Source organism: Malaclemys terrapin, chromosome 9 (assembly GCF_027887155.1).
Source record: "Malaclemys terrapin pileata isolate rMalTer1 chromosome 9, rMalTer1.hap1, whole genome shotgun sequence".
Lineage (NCBI taxonomy): Eukaryota > Metazoa > Chordata > Testudines > Emydidae > Malaclemys > Malaclemys terrapin.
In genome coordinates this window covers 44,749,890-44,773,423 of record NC_071513.1, presented here as the reverse complement: position 1 = coordinate 44,773,423, position 23,534 = coordinate 44,749,890, and the positions used below count along the sequence as shown (strand labels likewise).

The following is a 23,534-nucleotide window of genomic DNA, read 5'->3' as shown; positions in this document are numbered from 1 at the left end:
CGAACTCCCGCCAGGACGTGAACCCCAGCTCGGTGTGTTCTGCCCGACATCAGCCCTAAGCACGGAGGTCCTCCCATAAGATCTCCGCTGGCTGTTTCACAGAAGACACACAAGGCTGGACTCCAGCTTGCTGGTCCATAGCCCTGCAGGCTCCTCAGGGCTCATGGGCTAAGGCTCATGTGTCTTAATGAAGTCTGTGGCTCTGCCTCAGCTCTGAGGGGTAAGAAGTTGCTGCTGGGCCAGCCCTAGACACGTGGCCACAGCAGGACTGTTACCTGAGGACAGAGTGTTTAATCAGGGTGACAGGGACCTGCTGCTGCTTGCATTGCTGGCGGGCTCCCCTTTCACGGGTTCCGTAACAGGACCTGCGTTTTCCTTACTGTGGCCCCTGGAGGATTAATGTGTCATTCCTCCTCATCTTGACAGTCCCGTGTAATGGCAGGCCCAGCCCTGCCATCTGTAGAGGTTGTCTCTGTCTCAAGGGGCCCTCAGAAAGTTTTGCTGGCTCCGGCATGTGCGACATTTCTTCGCATGCTATGTAAATTCACAGATTTGTACCCCAGCCTGGGCCCTCCCTGGCACTCCATCATGGAAACGTTCTGCTGTTCAAGGGACCTCGGGACACTCTGCAGCAATAGATCATGTTCCCCATGTCTAGTGCCCCAGCCTCTCCTTCTGAACAAGGCTCAGGAGTGCCACAGCTTAACACATGTGGTGTCACAGGTGCTGCGTGTAACAGACAATGCAGCACTGGGAATTTCAGGCCAGGAGAGAAGAGCATCATTCCTAGGCGGCAGCGCTGGTGAAATTAGCAGGGTAATAGCATCACTGGGGATGTTAAAATAATGTAGACTGGAGTGCCTACCCTGGGCAGCAGCAGCCTGGACAGCAGGGGTTGGTTTGCTATTCCGCAGGCTTTCTCCATCCCCGTGGTCTCCTCTGGGGCCTTACAGAAATGAAACGGACACTGTTACAAAGTTAGAATCTGGAAGGTCAGCGGGGGATGGAGGGGAAGAAATGAATGTGTCAGGCCCACAAGACCAGAGATCATAGAATCATAGAATATCAGGGTTGGAAGGGACTTCAGGAGGTCATCTAGTCCAACCCCCTGCTCAAAGCAGGACCTAATCCCAACTAAATCATCCCAGCCAGGGTTTGTCAAGCCTGACCGTAAAAACCTCTAAGGAAGGAGATTCCACCACTTCCCTAGGTAACCCATTCCAGTGCTTCACCACCCTCCTAGTGAAAAAGTTTTTCCTAATATCCAACCTAAACCTCCCCCTCTGCAACTTGAGACCGTTACTCCTTGTTCTGTCATCTGGTACCACTGAGAACAGTCTAGATCAGGGATCGGCAACCTACGCCGATTTTGAGTGGCACGCTGCCTGCCCGGTGAGAGGAGGAGGAGGAGGAGGGGCAGAGGGGCCGGAATGCACCAAGTTGTGGGAAGAAGCGGGGGAGGCGGGAAGCTTGGCTGCCACAGGACCAAGCTTCTGCCTCCTGCCCCTGCAGGGGAGAGCGGTGGGGGGGGGTCCCGGCCCCCCGCCCCATTCAGGCCCGCCGCCCACCACTCTCCCCTGCGGGGGCAGCAGGCAGAAGCTTGGTCCTGCGGCAGCCAAGCTTCCCGCTTCTTCCCACAACTTGGTGCATTCTGGCCCCTCTGCCCCTCCTCCTCCCTTTCCCTCTCCCTGCCCGCGATGGCCCTTGCGAGGGGGAAGGGGAGCGGAGCAGAGCCGAGCAGCAGTATGCTCGCTGCTCCATAGAGCAGGCAGAGAGAGGTAGGGACGGGCCTTGGGGAAGGGGGTGGAACAGGGCATATCCCTTCCAGCCCCCTGCCCTGAGCCACTCAGGGCAGGGGGCTGGGAGCACCCCCACGAGCCGAGCACCCTAGCCCTCTGCCCTGCACCTCCACACACACCCCATCCCTCTGCCCTGACCTCGAGTCGCCCCCAACACCCAGCCCTCTGCCCTGAACCCCCCCACACCCAGCCTTCTGCCTTGCACCTCCACACAACTCTCAGCCCTGAACCTCCCCACACCCAGCCTTCTGCCCTGCACCTCCACACATCCCCAGCCCTCTGCCCTGACCTCGAGTCGCCCCCAACACCCAGCCCTCTGCCCTGAACCCCCCCACACCCAGCCTTCTGCCCTGCACCTCCACAGAACCCTCAGCCCTGAACCCCCCAACACCCAGCCTTCTACCCTGCACCCCCACACACCCCAGCCTTCTGCCCTGAACCCCCCACATCCCCACTGCCCTCTGCCCTGACCTCTGAACCCCCCCACACACACCCAGCCTTCTGCCCTGCACCCTCTGCCCTGACCTCTGAACTCCCCCGCCAGGTCTGGGGTCCCGGCTGCCGGCCCCAGGCCCTGCTCAGCCCGCTGCAGGCCTAGGTGAACAGAACCCCAGGCTGGAAGCGGGCTGAGCAGCGTAAGATCAGCATTTTAATTTAATTTTAAATGAAGCTTCTTAAACATTTTGAAAACCTTGTTTACTTTACATACAACAATAGTTTAGTTATATAATATAGACTTAGAGAGAGACACCTTCTAAAAAACATTAACATGTATTACCGGCTCGCAAAACCTTAAATTAAAGTGAATAAATGAAGACTTGGCACACCACTTCTGAAAGGTTGCCTACCCCTGGTCTAGATCCATCCTCTTTGGAACCCCCTTTCAGGTAGTTGAAAGCAGCTATCAAATCCCCCCTCATTCTTCTCTTCTGCAGACTAAACAATCCCAGTTCCCTCAGCCTCTCCTCATAAGTCATGTGCTCCAGACCCCTAATAATTTTTTGTTGCCCTCTGCTGGACTCTTTCCAATTTTTCCACATCCTTCTTGTAGTGTGGGGCCCAAAACTGGAAACAGTACTCCAGGTGAGGTCTCACCAATGTCGAATAGAGGGGAACGATCATGTCCCTCAATCTGCTGGCAATGCCTCTACTTATACAGCCCAAAATGCCGTTAGCCTTCTTGGCAACAAGGGCACACTGTTGACTCATATCCAGCTTCTCATCCACTGTAACCCCTAGGTCCTTTTCTGCAGAACTGCTGCCTAGCCACTAGGTCCCTAGTCTGTAACAGTGAATGGGATTCTTCCATCCTAAGTGCAGGACTTAGTCCTGAACCACTTCTTTCTCCACAGAGGGTTGGTCACCTCCTCTCCATACTGTGCTTCCCAGTGCAGTAGTCTGGGAGCTGACCTTGTTCGTGAAGACAGAGGCAAAAAAAGTATTGAGTACATTAGATTTTTCCACATCCTCTGTCACTAGGTTGCCTCCCCCATTCAGTAAGGGGCCCACACTTTCCTTGACCACCTTCTTGTTGCTAACATACCTGAAGAAACCCTTCTTGTTACTCTTAACATCCCTTGCTAGCTGCAACTCCAAGTGTGATTTGGCCTTCCTGATTTCACTCCTGCATGCCTGAGCAATATTTTTATACTCCTCCCTGGTCATTTGTCCAATCTTCCACTTCTTATAAGCTTCTTTTTTGTGTTTAAGATCAGCAAGGATTTCACTGTTAAGCCAAGCTGGTCGCCTGCCATATTTACTATTCTTTCTACACATCAGGATGGTTTGTTCTTGCAACCTCAATAAGGATTCTTTAAAATACAGCCAGCTCTCCTTTATTCTCCCGGGGGATCCTGCCCATCAGTTCCCTGGGGGAGTCAAAGTCTGCTTTTCTGAAGTCCAGGGTCCGTATTCTGCTGCTCTCCTTTCTTCCTTGTGTCAGGATCCTGAACTCGACCATCTCCTAGTCATAGACTCATAGACTTTAAGGTCAGAAGGGACCATTATGATCATCTAGTCTGACCTCCCACATGATGCAGACCACAAAAGCTGACCCACCCCCTTTCCCTTGACTCAGCTGTTGAAGTCCCCAAATCCTGTGATTTAAAGACTTCAAAGTCGCAGAGAATCCTCCAGCTAGCGACCCCCGCCCCATGCTGCGGAGGAAGGCGAAAAACCTCCAGGGCCTCTGCAATCTACCCTGGAGGAAAATTCCTTCCCGACCCCAAATATGGCGATCAGTAGAACACGGAGCATTCAGGCAAGATTCTCCAGCCAGACCCTCATTGACCATTGATACTATTTACCAGAAGATGAAGAAGTGGTTCAGGACTAAGTCCTGCACTTAGGACGGAAGAATCCCATTCACTGTTACAGACTAGGGACTGAGTGGCTAGGCAGCAGTTCTGCAGAAAAGGACCTAGTCACTGCCTCCCCCATCCACTTTTGCTTCCCCTTCTAATTCTTCCCTGTTTGTCAGCAGCAGGTCAAGAAGAGCTCTGCCCCTAGTTGGTTCCTCCAGCACTTGCACCAGGAAATTGTCCCCTACACTTTCCAAAAACTTCCTGGATTGTCTGTGCACTGCTGTATTGCTCTCCCAGCAGATATAAGGGTGATTGAAGTCCCCCATGAGAACCAGGGAGATGTTTTCCAGGGAGATCTGAGAAGAACTTGGGGGTCAGTGACAGGTCTCTGCATGTCTGGGGTAGCTCAGAGGAGTTCCTCCTGTGGCCCACGCTGGACAGACACACAGTGGTCCCAGCATAGGGAGGTATGAACAATGGGATGCAAGCATGATAGCTACTCTCTTGGCTGGTTCCCCAGGGATCAAACCAGGGACCTCCAGGGCTAACAGCCTGAGCTAGAGAGCCCAGGCTCCCGAGGAAGGGGATTGGAACAATTCATCTCCTCTGCAGATTGGCCTTGGGGGGACCTGTCACACACACTCACTAGCAGGCTACGTAAGCGGCGACCACGATGCCACAGCTAATGTACTGTGGAATGGCACAATCCAGTGGGGAAAATGTGTAATCAGAACAAAGTCTCCTGGCGCCATCCGTCACAGAACTCCGAGCACTTCCCTATGGCGGCTGGATATCGTTAATCCCCATTGCAGGGCGGGGAGGGGTGGGGGGCACAGAGAGTGGAAGTGGCTTGCTAGCGGTCACCTTGCTGAATTGGGAGGAGACCCCAGGAGTTCTGAGTTCTAGTGCTCTTCTGTCTTGGTGGAACCCTCTGAACAGCTGGAGCACTCACCATGCCCCTGGCTGGGATCTCTGGGTACAGGAGGGCAGCCAGGCTGAGGAACCACCAGTACAGGAGTGTGGCAGTGTAGCGACATCACTGATGGGGAAGCACCATCAGGAGGGCAGGTGCCGGGTGATGCTGCCAGCAAAGAGGAAATAAGAAGTGTGGGGAGTAGGTAGCGCAGGTGGGGAGTCTAGTGCTGCTGGGGAGAGTCGTGGAGCCGAAGGAGGGCTGGAGGGTATCAATGTGGTGGGAAGTGTAGGGCTGACCAGGATACTTGGCAGAAGGGCACAAAGGTCTGTGGTAGGACAGGAATCAGGGACTGGACTGACTAGGGGAGCAAAGATGGGAGGGGTGGGCAGGAATCTGCCTCTGCTGCTGCCCTGTGTAGGATGAACAGAGCGACATGTGCTGTGCCATGCTGCAGGCAGAGGGTTGGTAAGGAGTCATGCTTTAGCCAGGCTTTAGCCCTTCAGGATCCCCTTCCCCCAAAGGTGCAAGCCAGCACTGAAAGGGTTAACAATCAGAGAGCACTGCCAGGCACAGGTTATCTATATGGCTACATTGCCCAGGAGAACATGTATCGCTGCCTTTGGGCAGGCAAAGGGGGCTGAAGCTGTTCTCTAGGCTAGTGCATCTGGGCAGGACTCAGTGGCACTGGCAGTGAAGAACTAGTTGTTGTTCACTCTCCATTGATGTGCTATGGGGATGCTTCTGCATTGTTTTGGGAGAAGCCTAATTCACTGTGACGAGCTTCAAGCTTCAGGGAGCAGGATAAAACATCTTCATCGTGTCAGTGAAAATGCAAAGGCCCGTGTATTTCCTGTCAGTGTGCCCTGGGACAAGCTGAAGACGCCATGCAGTTGTTAGAACAGCTGGAGTAATGGCAGATAGGGAGCCTCAATACATCATTTCCAAATGTGATCTCTGCTGCATGCCTTTACTGAAGTAGCTTACAGGGAGCGGGGAGGCTGGTTTCCCCCAGAGAGTGTCTGACAAAATGCTGTAACCCCAAGCTGGGCTCCTGTGCAGAGTCATACCAACTGCAGGAGAGTCCAGGCTGGCCCGACTCGGGAGAGAGTGGCTTTAGTCAGCTGTTCTGGTGGAGCTGCAGAAACCTGGGAACTGGATTCAGTGCAGGAATCTGTGAGCACCCTCTTGTGCGAAATCAGCAGCTGCTCTGCTGAGTCACAGTGGCTGCAGCAGCGTAAGTGAGATCAGGATCTGTCTTTCCGTCTGCTCCCTGGTTCAAGGTTGGATGGTTGACCTCAAGGCCAAGCTCGGAATGTGGAGTTCACTGTGGGAGGCTGTAATTGCCTGGGAGGCTGTAATTGCCTGGGATGATTATTTTATGTGACACTTAAATGTATGCAGCCCAGTAAAAGGGTGTTTGCTTTGCTTGGTTCCCTGGGATCTGCAGCTGGTGAGTTGGTGCTGAAAGCGGGAGGATGTTTGCTGCTCTGCGTGTGCAGTGAGCTGTCATCCCAGCATTCAGAAGCATGGCTTGGTTTATCGTGGGGTTGGAGTGAACATCTCCTCAAGCCTGGGCTGAGGTGGCCACCTGCACCGAGGCACTGGTCCTGCTCCCACTGCAGTCAGCAGCAACTCCCACTGAGTTGTGCAGGGCCAGGAGCAGGCTGGAGGGAGATGGAGGCTGAGTGGGAGTGTGGTGTGTTCACGCATGGGTTGGCACATGAACAGATTCTCCATTGTCCTGCAGCCTGTGGAGTCATTGACGCCTGTGCACGGTGGGTTTAAAACGCTGCTATTATGATGGAGTGATGTCTCGCACTCACTGGCCATGGCCAGAAATGGCTGCAGGGTCGGGGACAAATGGCACATGGGCTTGGACCTGCAGCGAGAGGAGTTTGCCTCTGAGGATCCTTCAAATACAGTCCATGAGAATGGGACCATGTCAAGAAATATCAAGCAGACTCAGCAGATTCTTCATTCCCCTTGCCAGCTGCTCTGAGCTCACTGCAGAGCAATGGCTCCTTCTGGGCAGCTTCTCCCCTCTGCACTGAAGCATTCATTGGGTGTGCAGAGATGGAAACTGCTGCTGCTCCTCACCTCCCAGTGACATGCATCGCCTTGTCTCCTCTCCTGGAGGTGCCTTCACCCCAAGGAAAACTTGTACTCAGTCTTTGAGAGGCTCCCTTTCTGAGCGCAGTCTGTGTGGCCAAGCCCTGCCTTGGCCAGCACTACAAGGGAATTGATGTGTTGCCCCTTGGGTGTGCTGCTGGGGCAAGGCAGGCCATGCCACTGGGGAGCTGAACACCGAGTCACAGTCCTGTCCACCCAGACCCCACAGTGGGTGCTGGGTGGCATGTGAAGATATCCTGCCTAACCATAGCAGTGTTGAGGGAAGACCCTCTGCCTCACTCACCTGTCACCCAGCAGGCAGGATTCAGCCTCACTAAAGGCTCACTCAGCCCCTGTGATTGTAGAGACAGGACTGGAAGGGACCTCCTTGGGTCAATGAGTCCATAGACTATCAGGGCTGGAAGGAACCTCGGGAGGTCATCTAGTCCAACCCCCTGCTTAGAGCAGGACCAATCCCCAGACAGATTTTTTGCCCTGATCCCTAAATGGCCCCCTCAAGGATTGAACTCACAACCCTGGGTTTAGCAGGCCAATGCTCAAACCACTGATCTATCCCTCCAGTCCTCTGGTGTCACAGAGTTAATTAAGGACAGTAAACCCTTCCTAATTAATAGTTTCACCATTGACCTGATTCTTCCCATGGCACCAACAGCCTAACCTACCCAGCGAGTTCAGCATCTGATCAGAAGAAGCCATCTGACCAGCATCAGAACTAACCTGCAGAATATGCAAGGCAGCATTGCCCCGTTCTCCCAGCTCTTTCCAGCCTCTGTTGGGAGAAGCAGAGCCTGTCATGCCCCTAGCACAGCGTAGGAGGGGGAGCTGCAGAGCAGCGTAGAGCTTGGCAATTTGCTTTGTAAGTTCTTTCACAGGAAGCTGAATTTTATTAGGGGCTGTGCTTTAGAAATGAATCAGTTCTTCGAGTGCTTGCTCATATCGATTCCAATAGGTGTGTGCGCGCGCCGCGTGCACGGTCGCCGGAGAATTTTCTACCCTAGCAACACCCGGCGGGTCGGCTGTGGAGCCCCCTAGAGTGGCGCCTTCATGGCGCTGGATATATACCCTAGCTAACCCGGCGCCCCCTCAGTTCCTTCTTACCGCCCCTGACGGTCGTTGGAACTGTGGAGCGCGGCATAGCTGTCCTCCACTCTCCCTAGCTTATCCTGTTATTCTGTAGATAGTTGTAGTTATAGTTGTTGTATAGTGTTAGATACTTGTTCATTTTACTTTTTAATAGTTGTAGATAGTTAGCGGGGATTAAGGGGGTTGTTCTCCCCCCTTCTTCCCCCCGGCACATAGCCGGGCTCATGCCCAAGGCTCCCGGCTTTAAGCAGTGCGCGTCCTGCGCTAAGCCTATGCCCACGAGTGATCCGCACGACTCGTGTCTGAAGTGCCTAGGAGAGTCCCATCAGACAGATAAGTGCAAAATCTGTAAGGCCTTCAGACCGAGAACCAAAAAGGAGCGGGACTTTCGGCTTCGGCAACTCCTCATGGAGGCAGCACTTAGCCTGGACCCTCCATCGGCGCGTCAGGCCCCGACACCGAGCGCCTCGGTGCGCAGCGCCCCTGCGGCACCGACTGGTTCTGCACCGCGGGTAGAGTCGGACAAGCCTCCACGGCACTGACCTCCTTCGGCACTGCACCCGCCACAAGGGCCTCGGTGCTGATCCTTGTCTCCGGGACATAAGAAAGCCCGCAAGGCACAGGATACTGCCGTCCTGAAGACCCCGGCTCCCCTGGTGCCGGGGGTAGAGCCGCTTCCACCTTTGGATCACCAAAAGCAGGTGCCTGCTACGCCGTCGACTCCGGGCTCCGTGGCCGTTGAGTCCGGACTGGATCACCACCTCGGTCGGTGGCGGAGCCTTGTCTTCCGTCGACCCCAGAGACCTTCGCAATGGCGAGAGACCTCATTGCTCTCACGGAACCGACACCGCTCCAACCACCGGCACCGTTGGTTCCTCGCCCGGTGCAATCCAGGGGCAAACCTGCCCTGTTGCGCCCGCCATCTCAGGGAGTGGACTCATGGCACCGCTCCAGGTCGTGAAGCAGGTCCCGACCCCGCTCGCAGTCCCGGCGCCGACTATCACCTCGGCACCGGTCGTACTCGCGGCCAAGATCCTCGTCGCGGCACCGCTCTACGTCTCGGCACCGTTACGATCATCGGTACCGATCAAACTCCAGACGTAGTTCCCGGCACCGGTACGAGCGACGCTCGGCTTCAAGGGGCCGCTCCTGGCACCATGTTTACTCGCGGTTGTCTTCATCCAGATCCAGATCAGGATCTCGGCACCGACGTGGTCATCGGCACCGATCCCGATCTCGGTACCGCTCACCGGCACCGCACAGGGACCGATCATCTCCGGACCGGAACCGAGCGGCACCATATCACCCGGAACCGATTTCGGCGCGATCGGCACCGCCCTGGCCCTCGAGATCGGTGTCTCGTTCCTCCGATGGGGCCTCGAGATCGGCATACCCCCCTCAGGGGCAGGCCGCTGAGGCTGACATGAGCCACTGGCAGGAGGTAGCGGAGGATCCCGCTCAGGGACCTACGCACTGGTCGTTCTGGACCCCGTGGGCGTATCACCAAGCACGGGGCACCGCCATCAGCCTCTCGCTCGGCACGCTCTGAGCACAGGGCTCCGGAGGCCACCATCTCCCGCCCCCCCTCAGGGGGCATGGAGGCTCCCGTGCCTGCACCACCTGAGGACCTGGACCCAGGGGCAGGCGACGCTCCGCTTCAGGGTCCCTTGGAGCAGGATCCGCCATTAGATCCCTTGCCACCTGAGGCATCCTCCTCATCTTCCCCAGATGAGGCGGTGGCGGGCACAACAGCCACACGTCCGCCCCCGATAGATCTTCGTGCACACCAGGACCTATTACGTAGGGTGGCACGTAATATGGACCTCCAGGCAGAGGAGATAGTGGAGGTACAGGACCCAATTGTGAACATCCTCTCTGCGGATGCCCCATCCAGGGTGGCATTGCCCCTGATTCGCACGATTCAGGCTAATGCCACTGCGATATGGCAAACTCCTGCCTCTATTCCACCCACAGCCAGAGGGGTGGAAAGAAAGTACTTCGTCCCCTCAAAGGACTATGAGTACTTATACACTCATCCCCAACCGTGTTCACTAGTGGTGTCATCGGTGAACGCAAGGGAGTGCCACGGTCAGCAGGCTGCAGCACCCAAATCGAAGGACGCTAAGCACTTCGATTTGTTTGGGCGTAAGGTATATTCAGCTGGAGGGCTGCAACTTAGAGCAGCTAACCAGCAGGCGCTCTTGAGCCGCTATAACTTTAATTCCTGGAACTCTATGGGGAAGTTCAAGGAATTGGTCCCCCAAGACTCCAGGGAAGAGTTCGGGGCCTTAGTGGAGGAGGGTAAGAAGGTGGCACGGACCTCCTTACAGGCCTCCTTGGATATAGCGGACTCGGCTGCGAGGACGCTGGCCTCAGGTATCGCCATGCGGAGAGTCTCCTGGCTCCAGGTCTCGGGCTTGCCTCCAGAACTGCAGCAAACCCTGCAGGATTTACCCTTTGAGGGACACAGGTTGTTCTCGGACAAGACGGACTCTCGACTGCAGAGCCTCAAGGACTAGAGAACAATCATGCGCTCCCTGGGCATGCATGTTCCAGGACCCCAGCGCAGACCCTTTAGGCCCCAGCCTCAAAGGTTCTACCCCCCCCCCCCCCGCCTCGTCCTAGACAGGACTCCGCCAGAAGGCGGGGACGAGGTGGTAGGAGAAGGTTGACCGGCCCTCAACCCGGTCAGAACCAGGGGCCACCTAGGCCACCTTCAGGCCCTAAGCAGAACTTTTGAAGGTGCGGTCGAGGACGGCGCCCCAGTCATCACCCAGGATCTAGCTCCCTCCTTTTGGGATCGCCTCTCCCATTTCCACCGTGCTTGGTCCCTTATAACCTCGGACCGTTGGGTCCTTCGCACAGTGGAGAGGGGATACGCTCTCCAGTTTTCTTCGTTCCCTCCCCGTCCCTCTTCAGGGACCCTTCTCAGGAGCAACTTCTTACACAGGAGGTTTCTACGCTCCTATCTATGGGGGCCATAGAGGAGGTTCCACTAGAATTAAGGGGCAGGGGGTTTTATTCCCACTACTTCCTGATCCCCAAGTCCAAAGGGGGTCTGCGACCCATCTTAGACTTACGCGGACTCAACAAATTCATAGTAAAGTTGAAGTTCCGCATGGTCTCATTGGGGACCATTATCCCTTCCCTGGATCCTGGAGACTGGTTCGCCGCCCTCGACATGAAGGACGCATATTTTCATATAGCAATCTACCCGCCTCACAGGCGCTTCCTGCGATTCGTGGTAAACAAGGTGCACTGCCAATTTGCAGTCCTTCCCTTCGGCCTATCCTCGGCCCCAAGAGTGTTCACAAAATGTATGGCTGTCGTGGCAGCATACCTTCGTCGACAAGGGATACAGGTGTTCCCGTATTTAGATGACTGGCTGGTACGCGGCCGCACCAGGGAGCAAGTTCGAGCTCACATCCACATAATAGTACACACATTCCATGAGTTGGGCATTCTACTCAACAAGGAGAAATCCACTCTAGAGCCTACCCAGAGGATAGAATTTATTGGGGCAGTCCTAGACTCCAGACGTGCACGGGCTATTCTACCAGACAATCGCTTTCATGCCATCACAAGCCTCATTCGAGGGCTCAGGGCCTTCCCGATTACCACAATGAGGACGTGCCTCGCCCTGTTGGGTCACATGGCCTTTTGCACGTACGTAACCAGGCATGCCAGACTTCGGCTTCACCCAATTCAGGCCTGGGTATCATCAGTATACCGCCCGTATCGGGACAGCCTGAACATGGTGGTCACGGTTCCAAGCCCGGTCTTGGCCTCCCTCACCTGGTGGTTGGATCACAGTGTGGTTTGCGAGGGAGTGCCGTTTCATGCCCCGCAACCCTCTCTGCACCTGGTCACAGACGCTTCATCTCTAGGTTGGGGTGCCCATCTCGGCGAACACATCAATGTTCGAGAACTGATGGCGGTGCGCCTGGCTTGCCAGGCATTTCTCAATCTCCTGCATGGCCGCTGTGTGTTAATTCTCACCGACAACACCACGGCCATGTTTTACATCAACAAGCAAGGAGGAGCAGGTTTGTCGCTTCTATGCCAAGAGGCCATTCGCCTGTGGGACTTCTGCATCGCCCACTCGATACATCTCACGGCATCATTTCTTCCTGGAGTCCAGAACACACTAGCGGACCGACTCAGCAGGTCCTTTCAGACGCACGAGTGGTCAATTCGCCCAGACATCATCTATTCCGTTTTCCAGAGGTGGGGGTTTCCCCAGGTAGACCTGTTTGCATCTCGAGCCAACAGGAAGTGCCACGTGTTCTGCTCCCTACAAGGGCGAGCTCTGGGCTCTCTGTCGGACGCGTTTCTTCTACCTTGGAAAGACCACCTGTTTTACGCTTTCCCTCCATTTCATCTGGTCCACAAGGTGCTGCTCAAACTGCGCAGAGACCAAGCACGAGTAATTCTAGTCGCTCCAGCTTGGCCGAGGCAGCACTGGTACACCACACTGTTGGAGCTCTCGGTTCAAACACCGATCCCACTTCCGTTGTGTCCAGATCTCATCTCTCAGGACCACGGCCGACTATGTCACCCCGACCTACAATCACTCCACCTCACGGCGTGGTTGCTCCATGGCTGAACCAGGCGGAGCAACAATGCTCGCAGTCTGTCCAGCAGATTCTGCTGGGCAGTAGGAAGCCTTCGACAGGGACCACTTACTTAGCCAAGTGGAAGCGGTTCTCCTGTTGGTGCGAACAACGAGCCAAGTCCCCGTTACAGGCGCCTATTCCTCTCATACTGGAATATCTCCTATCCCTAAAACAGCAGGGCTTGGCGATATCTTCCATCAGAGTTCACCTCGCCGCTATTTCGGCCTTCCACCCAGGAGAACTCGCTTCCTCGGTATTCTCTAACCCGATGGTTGTTAGATTCCTCAAGGGCTTAGACCGGATGTACCCACAACAACGTCAGCCCGTTCCGACGTGGGATCTCAACCTGGTTCTCTCCAAGCTCACAGGGCCCCCATTTGAGCCACTGGCTTCCTGTTCACTCCTGTACCTATCCTGGAAGACAGCCTTCCTTGTAGCCATCACCTCAGCGAGGCGCGTTTCTGAATTTAGGGCACTTACGTCCGAGCCCCCATACACAGTTTTCCATAAGGACAAAGTGCAGCTTCGCCCACATCCTGCCTTTCTTCCCAAGGTGGTCTCACCGTTTCACGTGAACCAGGATATATTTCTCCCGGTCTTCCATCCTAAGCCACACGCTACTCGCCAAGACCAGCGTTTGCATTCTTTGGACGTACGCAGGGCCCTGGCTTTCTATACTGACCGCACGAAGCAGTTTAGAAAGACGACGCAACTCTTCATTGCAGTGGCCGACCGGATGAAAGGCTTACCAGTCTCCTCACAATGCCTGTCCTCTTGGATCACGTCTTGCATTCGGGCTTGCTATGACCTGGCCGGTGTCCCGACGCCGCACCTCACCGCTCACTCCACGAGGGCCCAAGCTTCCTCGACTGCCTTCCTGGCTCAAGTCCCGATCCAGGACATTTGTAGAGCTGCAGTTTGGTTATCAGTCCACACATTTGCAGCTCACTATGCACTGGTGCAGCAGTCCAGGGACGATGCTGCATTCGGATCAGCGGTTTTGCACACAGCAATGTCTCACTCCGACCCCACCACCTAGGTAAGGCTTGGGAGTCACCTATTGGAATCGATATGAGCAAGCACTCGAAGAAGAAAAGACGGTTACTCACCGTTGTAACTGTTGTTCTTCGAGATGTGTTGCTCATATCCATTCCAAACCCACCCCCGTTCCCCACTGTCGGAGTAGCCGGCAAGAAGGAACTGAGGGGGCGCCGGGTCGGCTGGGGTATATATCCAGCGCCATGAAGGCGCCACTCTAGGGGGCTCCACAGCCGACCCGCCGGGTGTTGCTAGGGTAGAAAATTCTCCGGCGACCGTGCATGCGGCGCGCGCACACACCTATTGGAATGGATATGAGCAACACATCTCGAAGAACAACAGTTACAACGGTGAGTAACCGTCTTTTCCAAGAGTTGGTTTCTCGATGACTGAGTTGTTCAGTCCCTGTAGCTGAAGAAATTAATTTAAAATATACAGCAGTACCATAGGCTCTGAACAGAGGTGTATGCAAGAGACAGCCATGTGCTGCAAGAAGGCAAAAGTATAATGGGGTTGGCTACAGCTGTGATTGAGTGAGCCTGGAGCCTTGTGTCTCATGGGTCTTGTCTACACTGCCACTTTACCGTGCTGCAACTTTCTCGCTCAGGGGTGTGAAAAAACACACCCCTGACCCCTGCAAGTTTCAGCTCTGTAAAGTGGCAGTGTTGACAGTGCACCAGCACTGGTAGCTACTCCCCTCGTGGGAGTGGGTTTTTTACACAGCCACGTTAAAGCGCTGCCATGGCAGTGCTGCCACAGCAGCACTTTAACTTTGCTAGTGAAGAAATACCCATAGAAACTTACAGCATTGATCAAAAGCACAGCAGGGCCTGCAGCCTTCAATAAATACTCCATCTCCCCTCTGCTCAGCCCCCACCCAAAAACCCAATCAAATGCCATCCCCCAAGCAAACATGTCTTCTTATCCCATCACTTCATTGTCACAAAGGACAGAATTAGATTTGGTGCAAATGATTTGCTGATTTGCAGGGCTTCTCAGTGTGAAGACAGCTGTGTCAAACTCCCTTCCCCCCCATCCCCGCACAGCTGAACACAGCCAGCGTTCCCCGCCTCTGTCAAGGACTGAGAGGTGCCAGCTTGTGCTGGCAGAAGCAAATCAAAAAGTGATAGAAGGAAATGAAGTGGCTCTTTGGTGGCCAAAGCTTCAACTGGCAGGTTCGTTAATGATGGCCTGAGGGAAATGCCTGCAGCCCGTGACATTCCAGCTTCGGTGCTTTCTCCGGCTGCTATTTCTTGGACAAAACTCCTAGCCTGTACAGTTCACCTGCTAGCTCCCTGGCTGGAGCCATATAATGAGGAACCCAACAGCTCTTCGAATGCTTCAGGGTCAAGGCTCTCCTGATGGGGCAAAAATAATCAGATGCTTCTCCTTTCTCTGCCCTTAGAAGATAGAGAGGAGTTGAGATAAAAGTGCCCTTTCAGGAAGGATAATACAGCCCAGCTACAAGTGTATGCCCCGCTCTTTGGGTACTTTAACTTTTTGATTTGTGCATGAATAGCCAAGCAAGGTTCAGATCTTCCAGACATTGCTGAGACCCACCATCACATCTCTCACTAATTCCTACTCAAGCCTTGTGGAGAAATACAACTGCTCTTTCATGAACAGGCTGCCAGCTGACCCTCAGGAATGGATGTTTGGCTATTTGTGCATTCCTTCCATTCTATTCCTGCACGTTTTTCCCCTGTCCTTCCTCCCACATTTTAGAGTAGTCTATGTAATGGGATCAGTGTTGGGTTATATTGGAGAAAAACTAATAGAGATGTATTTAAGGCTTCAATAGTGGCAAAAGCCTTGAAACCTCAAAGGACTCCCTCTTGAGGGTACTTATCTGGCCCTCATTACCACAGTATGCCAGCCCCTGACCAGGGCCGGCTCTAACTTTTTTGCCGCCCCAAGCAAAAAAGAAGAGCGCCGCCCCACCATAACAGTGCCCCCCCCCCCCCCCCCGGCGCTGCATCGCCGACCCCCCCCAGCGCCGTGCTGCACCGCCTAAACACCCCCCCCCCGGAGCGCCTTGCCAGGCTGCCCAAATCCCCGCCCCCCAAGCGCCTCGCCGGGCCACCCAACCCCCCCTCCCCCGAGCGCCATGCCGCCCTAACCCCCACCCACCCTCCCCCAGCGCCACGCTGTGCTGCGCCGCTGAAACACCCTGCGCGCTGCCCGGCCGAAACAAAAAAAGACCCTCGAGCGCCTCCCCGCCGAACAACAAAAAAACCAAAAACACTGCGAGTGCCCCCCGTCACGCCAACACTGGCCGCCCCTTCTAAGGTGCTGCCCCAAGCATGTGCTTGGTCAGCTGGTGCCTGGAGCCAGCCCTGCCCCTGATTCTCTTGTAAGGTATTGCCCCTCACAGCACCCCAGTGCCAGGGGCGGCTCTATGTTTTTTGCCACCCCAAGCACGGCAGTCCGGCGGCTTTTGGCGGCATGCCTGCTGGAGATCCACCGGTTCCGCGTCTTCGGCGTCCCCGCCGCCAAATTGCCGCCGAATCCGCGGGACCAGCGGACCTCCCGCAGGCATGCTGCAGAAAGCAGCCTGACCACTGCCCTCACGGCGACCGACAGGCTGCCCCCCGCGGCTTGCCGCCCTGGTACCTGGAGCCGCCCCTGCCAGTGCCAAGGGACAGTGCTAGCTATTTTAAAAACAGAGAACTGAGATGCAGAGACCTAAGGTTTTGTCCAGGATCACACGGAGAACTGGGACAGAGTAGGGAATTGAACCTGAGTTTTCCAGGTCTTAAGCTAATGCCCTGACCACTAAGCCATCCTTTTTTGAAACAGATCTCAAACAGAGGTGCGGTCTTACAGGGCTGTGCTAGTGATGAAAGAAACTAGCCAGCTGTTCTGCACAAAAATGTGTCTCTTTCCAGTTTATTAACAAAAATCAAGAGCTGCATATTAGTCACATCAGGTTTATCTTTGAATGTAAAATGTATGACTAGGAATATGAGCCACATACCTGCGGTGTGTTACATCTGTTTTAAATAACATGGCAGGAGGTCAGTCTTTTAACATGACACATGTATTCTAAAGGATCCAAATATACTGTCCCCATAATGCAGTTACACAACAAGCCAATCTAGTTGGGGACAGATCATTCTCTCTGTCTGATGAGCAGAAGCAGCCCTGGGATTAGTCTCCCTTTAAGAGAACAAGTGCATTTTTCTGGCACTGCTGAAGTGGCAGCCGGCTCCTGGATGCTGCAGGCCACGTGAGGCACAGCAGGGCTGGCACATGAAAGGACGGGGTGGGGGAGTGTACATGGATGTGTGGCCTCCTGCCCCATGGCTTGGCAACCACTTTTCAATCAGCAGCATTCCAGACTGTGTCAGGCTATAGGAATGCTGCAGAATCAGATTAATTTATACCTGCTTTTTCTGCAGAGGTGCACACGCAGCATGCACTTTGGCCTCATTGGGTTCATACCTGGTGGAGACACATGCACTTCTGACTCCCTGAGTATGCACAAGCATCACTGAGGCAGAACTGGATCCAGCATTCTTGGGTTTCATTGCCTTTGAACGTGTGCATTGGGGAGCTGGCAGGGTCAAGCTGCATGGATGACAATTCAAATATGCCCACAGCAAGGTTAATGAGATCTGAACAAAAGAGAAAAATCCATCACAGAAGGAAACCTTGCATGTAAATAATATCTTCTCCTTATCAGGATGCATCCTCCCTCCTGCTCTAGGACAGTGGTTTTCAAACTTTTTTTCTGGGGACCCAGTTGAAGAAAATGTGTGGGGCAGAGGGTTGGGGTCAGGAGCGGCGCCAGGGTTTTTGGCGCCCTAGGAAGGGGTCCTTCCGCGCTCCCGGTCGTCGTCGGCAATTCTGCGGCGGGGGGGTCCTTCCGCGCTCCCAGTCTTCGGGGCACTTCGGCGGCATGTCCCGGAGCGAGTGAAGGACCCGCCGCAGAATTGCCGCCAAAGACCCGGAGCGCGGAAGGACCCCTCCACCGCCGAATTGCCACCGATGGCGGCAAAATGCCGCCCCCCCCAAATCCTGGTGTCCTAGGCGACCGCCTAGGTCTCCTAAATGGAAGCGCTGGCCCTGGTTGGGGTCCAGGGGTGGGGCTGAGAATGAGGGGTTCAGGGTGTGGGAGGGGACCCTGGGTAAGGGCAGAGGGTTGGGATGTGGGAGGGGGTTGGGGGTCAGGGCTCTGGGCTGGGGGTGCAGGCTCTGGGGTGGGGCCAGGGATGAGGGATTTGGGATGCAGGAAAGGGTTCCAGGTTTGGGGAGAGCTGAGGGCTGGGGCAGTGGATTGGGGCACCGGGTTGGGGCATGGACTTTCCTCCGCCGGCTCCTAGTCAGCAGTGTAGCCAGGGTGCAGAGGCAGGCTTCCCACCTGTCCTGGCACTGTGGACCGCGCTGCGGCCCAGAAGCGGCCAGCAGCAGGTCTGGCTCCTAGGCAGAGGTGAGCAAGCGGCTTCGCACGACTCTCACCCGCAGGCACTGTCTCCCCCTACCCGGTTCCCATTGGCCAGTTCCTTGCCTAGAAGCCAGACCCACTGCTGGCTGCTTCCAGGGTGCAGTGCAGTGTCAAAACAGGTAGGCACTAGCCTGCCTTAGCTGAGCAGCACCGCCGACGGGACTTTTAACATCCCGATCGGCAGTGCTGACCAGAGTGACCCAGTGCCTGACATGCTGCGACCCAGTACAGGGTTGCGACCCGAACTTTTAAAAATGCTGCTCTAGGACATTAAAAGGCCAAGAAAATGGCATTAAAAGGGTTCTGGTAAAGCAGAAACAGAATCATAGAAAAATAGGACTAAGAGGTCATCTAGCCCAGTCTTCTGCCCAGAGGTGGGACCAAATAAATCTATTCTAGACCATCCCTCGCAGGTGTTTGTCCATCCTGTTCTTAAAAACCTCCAGTGATGGGGATTCTACAGCCTCCCTTGGAAGCCTGTTTCAGAGTTTAACTGCCCTCGTAGTTAGAAAGATTTTATTTTCTTAAGACTAAACATGCCCAGTTTTTTTAATCTTTCCTCACAGGTCAGGTTTTCCAAACCTTTCATTTTTGTTGCTCTCCTCTGGACTCTCTTTGTTTGTCCCCATCTTTCCTGAAATGTGGTGCCCAGAACTGGACACAGTACTCCAGCTGAGGCCACAGCAGTGCTGAGCAGGACAATTACCTCCTGTTTCTTACATATGACACTCCTATTAATACACCGCAGAATGATATTGGCATTTTTCACAACTTCATCTCATTGTTGACTCAGATTCATATTTGTGACCCACTATACCCCAGATCCTTTTCAGCAGTCTTACCTCCTAGCCAGTGTTCCCTGTTTAGTAGTTGTGCATTTGATTTTTCCTTCCTACGTGTAGTACTTTCCACTTATCATTATTGAATTTCATCTTGTTGATTTCAGACCAATTGTCCAGTTTGTCAAGGTCATTTTGAATTCTAATCCTGTTTTCCAAAGTGCTTGCTGCCCCTCACAGCTTGATGTCATCTGCAATTTGTATAAGCATACTCTCCACTCCATTATACACCTCATTAATGAAAATATTGAACAGTATCGGACACAAGACAGACCCTCTGGGACCCCACAAGACACACCCTCCCAGTTTGACCATTGAGTTCTGGCTTCATAGATCATAGAATCATAGAATATCAGGGTTGGAAGGGACCTCAAGAGGTCATCTAGTCCAACCCCCTGCTCAAAGCAGGACCAATTCCCAACTAAATCATCCCAGCCAGGGCTTTGTCAAGACGGGCCTTAAAAACCTCCAGGGAAGGAGACTCCACCACCTCCCTAGGTAACGCATTCCAGTGCTTCACCAGCCTCCTAGTGAAATAGTGTTTCCTAATATCCAACCTTGACCTCCCCCACTGCAACTTGAGACCATTGCTCCTTGTTCTGTCATCTGCCACCACTGAGAACAGCCGAGCTCCATCCTCTTTGGAACCCCCCTTCAGGTAGTTGAAGGCTGCTATCAAATCCCCCCTCATTCTTCTCTTCTGGACACTAAACAATCCCAGTTCTCTCAGCCTCTCCTCATAAGTCATGTGCTCCAGCCCCCTAATCATTTTTGTTGCCCTCTGCTGGACTCTTTCCAATTTTTCCACATCCTTCTTGTAGTGTGGGGCCCAAAACTGGACACAGTACTCCAGATGAGGCCTCACCAATGTCGAATAAGGGGAACGATCACGTTCCTCGATCTGCTGGCAATGCCCCTACTTATACAGCCCAAAATGCCGTTAGCCTTCTTGGCAACAAGGGCACACTGTTGACTCATATCCAGCTTCTCGTCCACTGTGACCCCTAGGTCCTTTTCTGCAGAACTGCTACCTAGCCATTCGGTCCCTAGTCTGTAGCAGTGCATGGGATTCTTCCGTCCTAAGTGCAGGACTCTGCACTTGTCCTTGTTGAACCTCATCAGGTTTTTTTTGGCCCAATCCTCTAATTTGTCTAGGTCCCTCTGTATCCGATCCCTACCCTCTAGTGTACCACACCTCCTAGTTTAGTGTCATCTGCAAACTTGCTGAGAGTGCAGTCCACACCATTCTCCAGATCATTAATAAAGATATTAAACAAAACCGGCCCCAGGACCGACCCTTGGGGCACTCCGCTTGAAACTGGCTGCCAACTAGACATGGAGCCATTGATCACTACCCGTTGAGCCCGATGATCTAGCCAGCTTTCTATCCACCTTACTGTCCATTCATCCAGCCCATACTTCTTTAACTTGGCGGCAAGAATACTGTGGGAGACTGTATGCTAAAGTCAAGGAATAACTGCTTTCCCCTCATCCACTGCTTTCCCCTCATCCACAGAGCCAGTTATCTCCTCATAGAAGGCAATTAGGTTAGTCAGGCACGACTTCCCCTTGGTGAATCCATGCTGACTGTTCCTGATCACTTTCCTCTCCTCTAAATGTTTCAGAATTGATTCCTTGAGGGCCTGCTCTATGATTTTTCCAGGGACTGAGGTGAGGCTGACTGGCCAACCAGTTGTGCTCCCACTTCATAGTAATTTTATCTAGACAACCTGGGCTGGGGATACTGTCAGGGCTGGTGTAACCACTAGGCAAACTAGGCGGCCGCCTAGGACGTCAAGATTTGGGGGCGGCAAAAAGCGATGCCCCAAAAATTTTTTTTACACTAGTGGAGTCACATCTTACACGGGGGTTAGGTTCTAAAGTCACCGCATATGAGGAAAATCGCGTATAGTGAAAATTACCATAAAGTACAGTACATACAGTATACACTAGAACAGGGGTCCTCAACCTACGGTGGCACGTGAGCTGATTTTTTTTAATGGCAGGCTGCAGGTCCCGGCCACCGCTGAGCCTGCTGCTGACCTGGAGTTCCGTTCACTCAGCCGGCAGCGAGCTGAGCAGTGGGCCAGCTCCTGCCAGCCGGGGTCCCAGCTGCCAGCCCCACTCAGCCTGTTGGGGTCCCAGCCGGCTCCGCTCAGCCTCCTGCCGGCCTGGGTGAATGGTCTGGGGTTCCGTCCACCTAGGGTTCTGTCCACCGGCCTGGGGTTCCATTCACCCAGGCCGCCAGGAGGCTGAGCGGATCTGGCGGCTGGGACCCCGGCTGGCAGCGGGCTGAGCAGGCTCAGTGGGTTGAGGTCCCAGCCACCAGCCCCACTCAGCCCGCTGCCGGTCTGGGGTTCCGGCTGCCAGCCCCTTGCCAGTTGGGGTTCCGACCGCCAGATCCACTTAGCCTCTTGGCGGCCTGGGTGAACGGAACCGTAGGCCAGCAGGAGGCTGAGCGGATCTGGTGGCCGGAACCCCGGCTGGCAGCGGGCTGAGCGGGGTCTGGGGTCCCGGCTGCCGGCCCTGCTCAGCCCGCTGATGATCTGGGGTTCCAGCTGCTGGCCCCTTGCCAGCCAGGGTCTCGGCCACCGGCCCCACTCAGCCTCCTGCCGGCCTGGGTGAACGGCAGGAGGCTGAGCGGAGCCGCTGGCTGGAACCTCAGCTGGCAGCTGAATGAGCGGAACCCCAGGCCGGCAGCAGGCTCAGCAGTGGCCGGGATCCGCAGCCTGCCATTAAAAAAATCAGCTCACGTGCCACCTTTGGCACACGTGCCATAGGTTGAGGACCCCTGTTCTAGTGTATACTGTACTTTATGGTAATTTTCACTATACGTGATTTTCCTCTTATGCGGTGACCTTAGAACCTAACCTCCGCATAAGATGTGACTCCACTGTATTTCTTTTTGAAAATTTATAATAAGTGATGCTCTGGGGGGTGGGGGGAGGGAGCTCAAGGTAGAAGTTTCGCCTAGGGTGCAAAATATCCTTGCACCGGCCCTAGATACTGTGTCAGCTGATCCCCACATTCTCCAACCTACCTGGGCAGTACACCAGACATGGCCCTGCCCACTAGCTCCTCTCCACTCCCTAGCCCACCCACCACTTGCCCCTCTCCCCCCCTCAGGCTTTTCTGGCAGCCCTGTTGCCAGGTATCCAGTTTTAGACTGGAAACTCCAGTAGAAAACGGGACCTGAGTGTCCAGTTAGCAGTGCTGACTGGAAACTAAATGTCCGGTTATAGGAGTAACCACATTAGCCTCCACTCCCAACACCCACCCCAGAGGGCTGGAAGAGAACCTGTCCTGCTGCTATGGGAGGAGGGGCAGCTCAGTGCAGAGAGAGACAAAGAGAATGGGCTAGAACCAGGTAGGTACCCGCTCTATGTGGGCAGGGGCGGGGGGGATCCTGTTTACCCCCTCCCCAGCCCTGCTGCGTTTGCAGTTTACCCCTGATCCCTCCCTTGCTCCAGAGACCGACCCTAGCTCCTGCCCCACTGTGCTTTTATCCCCAGCCCCTTTTACAATCATTCCCCAGGGGGGCCCACACATATGTTTGGCACCGGGCCCACAAAAAGTTAATCCGGCCCTGGTGCCAGGCAGCACGCGAGCAGTGCTAATGCAAATGTCAGGGGTTTTGGCTGCGAGCCAGTCTTGTGTTACACATAAAGTCCAATCATGGCCTAGCTTGGGGGTGTTTGTATAACTTTCCTAGAATCCAGCATTTCCTCTCTAATGGCTGGAAATCTGGGGACAGATATTAACCGCAGTGATAGCTAGAGATTTCCTGGGAGAGTAAGCAGGCTAGCCTGTGCCTTTGGGATAGAATGTCATAAGTTTTAGCCCCAGGGTGCATAGAGTTCTACAATCTGCTATTGCATGAGTATGCTGGCAGATGGTAAAGGGCTCAGACAGCAAGACAGAGCCCTCAGACTTGAGAATATCAGTCAGTTGAACCAGCAAAGTAATGTTGCATATTGTATAAGATCATTGCCACTGTGAAAAGGCATATGCCCCAAATATTGTGTGTCCCAGTTTCTGCAACATTAAAAGCAAGGTAACGCTCTACTTCTGGAGTATTCATTTCTTTCTGTTGCTTTCGTTACTACATAATTAACAGAAGCTGTTTTTTAGAAATTAATTATCACAAGGTAGAGATGTGTACATATGACTTAAAAATATGTAACAGACCTTCCTGCAAGCCTCAGAGGTGGGTGTATGTGTGTTTGTCATATTAGAGCTGTGAGTTCTATTCCCAGCTTGTATCACTTCTCAAGTAGGTAGGAGGCCTTGCTCAGAAATAAGGACTGTGATGGGCATAGGCGCTAACTTTCTCTGGTGCCGGTGGGTGCTCGCGTCCTCCCGC

At 54.2% G+C, this 23,534-nt stretch overlaps 1 protein-coding gene across 5 annotated transcripts in view; it reads left to right on the top strand.

Annotated features, from left to right (window-relative positions):
* The window catches only part of MID2 (midline 2), a 432,473-nt gene that overhangs the window by 389,352 nt on the left and 19,587 nt on the right, over positions 1-23,534 (top strand). The gene's annotated exons all lie outside the window — the stretch shown is intronic.